Source organism: Cervus elaphus, chromosome 18, assembly GCF_910594005.1.
Source record: "Cervus elaphus chromosome 18, mCerEla1.1, whole genome shotgun sequence".
Taxonomy (NCBI): Eukaryota; Metazoa; Chordata; class Mammalia; order Artiodactyla; family Cervidae; genus Cervus; species Cervus elaphus.
The window spans coordinates 44,845,918-44,851,917 of NC_057832.1; the positions used below are offsets into that span (position 1 = coordinate 44,845,918).

Sequence of the window (6,000 nt, forward strand, 5' to 3'; positions counted from 1 at the left end):
CGTATCCGTGGAAAATATTTGCTTTGGAGAAAGAAAGTATTGATGGAATAAGAGGATTTGGCTGAGTGAATAAAAGAAGGTAGTCCTCATGGTAACCGAATAGTGTAGCAGAAACTTCAGGACTGCAAACAGAGGACTAATGAAGGGAAAACAAACATGCATACTCACTGTAATTGGGGGAAAAAAAAACAGCTAGTGTAGCTGCAGAAGAGATTCCTTGTTAAGGATAACCACAACAAGGATCCATGTGTGTGTTTAAGCAGTTGGATTTAATCTTCAAGGTAACACAGTTATCTATTATCAATGTAGTAGTAGTTTTTTTATGTTCAAAGTATGAATCAACTGTGAAGATTTGAAAAAGAAATTATGGAACTTGATAGGTAATTTGGCTGAAAGATTAAAAACAAGCTTGGAGTGAAAACGAAGAGTCTAGGAAATTAAACTGTTAGAATATTTCCAGCACAGCCTAGCCAGAGCTTGGATTTAATGGTTGTAGGTAAGAGAAAGATAGGTAGAAACAGTGAATATTACACACACACACACACACATACACACACACACACACACACACACACACAAACAGGCACAGGAGCTGCTTAAGATGGATTTCATGTTTAGTGATGCATTGAAAGTCACATCAAATGTCTAAACATAAGTGGTGATAGTAATAATGGTAGTTAGCATCAAATATATGTTGAAGATATTTGTAAATGCCAAACACTGACTTTGGGATTTTCCAATAATTCAATCCTGACAATAATTTTGCATAATCCTTTTTAGAGATGAGGAAGATGTAATGGCATTTAAGTGATTTGCTAAAATAACCAGTAAATAGATAACTAGACTTTAAGTCCTGGCTTTTGAACTTTAAAACTTGTACTCTTTCTAGTTTTTCAAACCAAAGGCAGTGGCGTTTGGCTTAAGATGCATTCCTTTGGTATGACCAAACCTCATTTGATGCTAAAATCATTAAATCAAAGTGTCAAAAAGCTCATACATCTCATTTAATCCAAAATTGCATTCTATGTGGGAATCACTACTGCAACCACTATAAGAAATGTTCACTGCTCCTTGAACATTTCCGGGAAAGGAGACTTTATCAACTCTAATTTAAATTTTTGTATGTTCCGGTGGCTAGGAAATGTGTTATTTTGAATTGAAATCTGCTGCCCTGTAACCTTCTCTCTCTAGCTAAGACACTGCCCTCTGGAATTACACAGGAAAAAATGTATCTCTGTTCCACAGACTGCTCTTCAAAGATTAAAGTGACCCTCAAAGGTCTATTCCACATGAAGCGTCTTCAGTTGTCTAAGTCACTGAACAAAGTGTTCATATCCCTCACCATTCTTTACACTGCTCATCATGCTACAGCACGATATAGGTAAATCAGTGCTATTAATCTGTAAGAAAATATGCCTTTTTCTTTACATTTCACCTGGGTCCAGAAGATGATCTATAAAATATTTTGATCAATGTATTAGCTTTCTCTACATGAGCACCAGTCAGCGAAAGCAGTGTACTTCAATCAATACCTTCTCCTTTCCACAATTAAAATAGACACCTAACTTTTGATAAAAATAAGACCTTATTTCCAGCTGCAATATGAACACCTGTGAGGCTAGAACTCTGGAAACCTGAGAATTGTGCAGGCACTTAATCATCGTTTACACTTCGTATCTTTAGTGCTCAGCTGTGAAGTCACAGCCAGTGACCTGCTGACGGCTTTTCCAGTAAAACAGAGGAGACATAAACCAGGGCAAATCAGGTATGCTTAACTAGAGCCTTCTTGCCAGCTGTCAGTGAGCCACGCAGCACTGAGGATACCCAGTCGGAGGCTCTCCTATAGCTGACTTGTGAATAGTTAAAGAGTGTTTGGTTAAACATTTCGAAAAGCGATAGGTGAGTGGGGTCTTGAGTTGAAGTTATGGGTCAAATTCCAGGCTTGCAGTAGCACATAACAGACAGAGAAAAATAAATTACTGGACTTTCAAGTACACATAGACATTAAATACTTCATGGTGTGATTGAAAGCTATGCTCTATTTTATAAGTTAACATAAGTAAGAAATATTGTTAAAGGGAAGTTAAAACTCCTAAAATTTCTTGTCAATAAAATAATCACAAAAGAAAATAAAAGAGAGGTGGATATCAAAGGTACATGAAAGATAAAGCAGGATGTGGACCAAAGAGTGAGGGAAACACATCCCCCTCTTACTTTATCTTAATATCCTGGAGGATATTAATTTAATCTTATCATCCTGTCTTCTCATTCATGATATGTTCAAGTTATTCAAAAGAAAATTAAACATTTAAGATAAATGTATTAAGAGGAAATACATTATTTGACACTCACTTTTAGGATGAAATTTTATAGGGAAGATCTGTTTATCATCTACATAAATTTCTTATAAAAATGGATTTTTTATCATATAGATGTGACCTCTTGATCCTACTTGGGTCTCTTAATTAAAAGTGAACATGTATACATGGAGATGTGTTTATTTGTAGATATGAAAATGTGAATCTATATATACATATACATGAATGGGATAATATTTATTATGTATTAATAATGTGTATTAATGTCATGTATGTTAACTGCACATTTAAATCTATCAATCACCTAAATTAGATATTGTATCACTTTATTGCATGATATTTATTAGAATTAATAATGATAATATGATTATTAGTGTTATGTATTATTAACATATTTATGATATACTGAGGTATTATTGAATCACAAGATACCACTGTTAACTAGAAATCTATATTTTCTCAGAAAGCTGAAAATGCTATTTAACATTTCTGGGTAAATAATTTATAATTAAATATATCTATTAATAAAAATGTCTAATATTAATGCAATTTAGATATGTAAATATTTTTCACAAACATCATCTCATTTGATTCTCTCAATAATGTTTAACCTTCACTTTGCTTATGGTCATCATATTCCCTACTTCAGAGTGGATGATGATGAATTTTTTGGTTATTCAAATGATTAATAAAAGGTAGAGAAAGTATCCAAATTCAGTTTTTCTGACTGTTTAACCTAATCTTTTCACCTTTATAATGAGAACTTATGTGTCCAAAAAAGTAGCTTTTACATGTTCAATCATATAGATAATGCATTCTTAGATTTGCTGTCAGTAAGAATTGATCAATAGAACTGTAATATCTCAAGAATCAACAAAGCTTTCTAGATATCTAAGAATCAATACCTTAGCATGTTTTCTCTGACATTTTTATCCAAACATATTTTATGTAATTTTATGAGGAACAGCAAGAGAAAGAGAGCAAGAGCTCGTCCTGAAGAGTTCTATATTTTGAAACAAAAGCACTTATTTTTGTATTTTAACGAAAACAGTCTTTTCTTTCTAGATTATGTACAGACTAGTCAGAAAAATAGCCCTGGTTGATTTTTCTCCCCTTTGGCTAATGTTATGACTCAGGTGAAAACATTCAGAAACACAGTCCATATGGTTGGCTTTTTGAAGTGCGCTTAGTACTCCATTTGGGAGTCTCAGTTTATACCTCTCAATCTGATTTGGATAACATGCAGGTTCCCTTCCGTGAACAGACCCGGTGCAAACAAGGAGTGGATTAATTCCATAATAAATTATGGGGGCAATAAAGCTTTCTAGATGAGTTTGCCTCTTAAGTAACATCTTTTATGTTGCCTTATAAAATTAGACTTATATTTTATTTGTAAGTCATTCTGGCATAATAAAATGTTTGAATTTGGGGCACTTAGTTTTGGGTCTGAGCATATTCTTTCTTGGTGCATTGTTTTATTATGGTTCTGCAGCCTCTTATTTGCCAAAGCACCTGAAAGTTCCTGGAGGATACTAAGATCTAGTCAAAAGAACATCACACCTAAAGGTGCATGGAAGTATAGACTCCATGTAATGCTGAACTCCAGCTGTTTCTCATCTATTTCCACTTCTATTTACTTTATGTCTAGAGAAAGCCTACCATTTGCCATGCACTGCTGTAATAAGACCTCTGTGCTTTAGTTTTGTGTGAAATTATATTGCACAGAATATGCACTTTAGGCCCTTTATACAATTGCTGTTAGGATAGGAAAGCTCCCTCAGGCAAATAAACAAAATATGGGTTATTTGATTGTATCCTGATGAATACTAGATCGTAGAGATGCCTAGAATAATAATTATTGCCCTTATTGAATAAATTCTTTATTGTACTTAAAAATATCCCTTTTTGTTACCTAAACAACACTGCATGGGATTGTCTTAAACATTTAAGGAAACTTTATTTTGCTTAGTTTTGAAATTCCTTAGGTCTCAAGACCAGAGTTAGTAATCCCTGTTCTAGAACTTTATAAAAGTAAACCAAAGTCAAAATCTAGTCTTTTATAAATAAAGGAGAGTTGGAGATATTGTGCTTGAAAAGCATTCTTGATTTATTAAAATTAGTGGACCTTTCACTTTATATTTCATCAATAAATTTAAAAGAAGTTTTGGAAACAACTGAGGAAGAAGCTAAGCTGTTTTTGATACCCATGAATTCATAGCAGAAATGGCCTAATTCTAATGAGAGATTACCACCTTTACTCCCAAATGCAGTCCAGGAAGACAAAAATAAACAAAAAATAAAATAGAGTCAGATAAACAGAGTCCAAATTTCATGTCTACCATTATATACTTAGCTTCTCAAAACCTAGTTCTCTATTTCAGAAATGGAGATTCATTCAAAGCAGAAGAAAACATTTTCTTAGTACTTTTAATGTCTTTCACTGAAAACAGAGAAATATAAAGCCCTGCCTTTAAGGAATAAACATTTATTATTTTTTCAATGAGTTCTGTCTAGTCTGCTTTATATGGTTCTTGTGAGGATCAAATGAACATGTACATTAAAATGCTTCCAAATCTGTGAAGCACTATACAAATGGAAATAATAAGACATTAAAGTAGTATCAAATTCAGTTAATTTAATTAAGATTTTTAATATTCACTGAATTTATTACATTGATGACCATGAGTAGAAATAAGGTCATGCTTTACCCACCTTATATCATTTCTAAGGGCAGAAGAGCTTCTAGGGCTGGTAAAGAAAATACTTCAGTTAAGGATGTTCCATGGGGGCAAACCTTGTGTCTTTCAAAGTTGATTCTCAATGAATCAGTCTTTATAAACTGTCAGAGTTCTCTATTAGTTTCATAGGGCTGCCATTATAAATTACCACAAATCCATTGCTTACAGGACCAGACATTTATTCTCTCATAGTCCTGGAAGGTAGAAATTGAAAACCAAGAAGGCTCTAAGGAAGAATCCTTCCATGTTACTTCTAGATTCTGTTGATGGCCAGCAAGCCTTGAAATTCCTTGGCTGGTGGCAGAAAATCCACATCTCCGCCTTTGTTTTCACACAGCCATCTTCACTCTGTGTTTCTGCTTGAAACACATCTGTTTGTGTCCAGAGTACCCTCCTTTTATAAGGATATCAAGCATAGAGTTGAGGTAAGGCCTACTTCAACTGACAAAGACCTCAGCTTAACTTGATTATATCTGCACAGAACGTTATTTCCAAATAAGATCATATTCACAAGTACTGGAGTTGAAGACTTCAACATTTCTTTGGGGGGAGACTCATTCAACCAACAGATGAGTCATAGGATTAAAAATTTGAATATGTTTTTAGGTGGAAGCAGCAACGTAGGCAATTTGAAAACTCTGATCCTCAACCACATATGGTTAGTGGTTGCCATGCTGGACATTGCAGGTCTCTCAACTTTGCATGAAGTTACAGGGACATTACTGTGAAATACTGTACTTTTAGGTTTTTTTTTGAAGAGTTCATTGCAGTAATGTTAACAAACTGAAAAAAAAATAGAAAAACAATTTATCTTTTTTCACATCAGTGTTAAATTGTGTGGGATAAGAGGAGAAATGATGAATAATTTTGCTATATCAAAAGTCATTAAAGAATAAAACTTGTTCTGGCACAATTGCTATGTACTTTACAGCTCATTTAACTAA

The 6,000-nt window shown here is 33.7% G+C and overlaps 1 long non-coding RNA gene across 1 annotated transcript in view; it reads right to left on the reverse strand.

The window, feature by feature from the left end:
• Nucleotides 1-5,560, reverse strand: part of LOC122674609 — a 47,474-nt gene extending 41,914 nt beyond the window's left edge. Inside the window, exon 1 of the long non-coding RNA XR_006335007.1 lies at nt 5,031-5,560. This is a non-coding gene — a long non-coding RNA (uncharacterized LOC122674609). The remainder of the gene's footprint in view (nt 1-5,030) is intronic.
• Between the last annotated feature and the right edge of the window lie 440 nt (nt 5,561-6,000).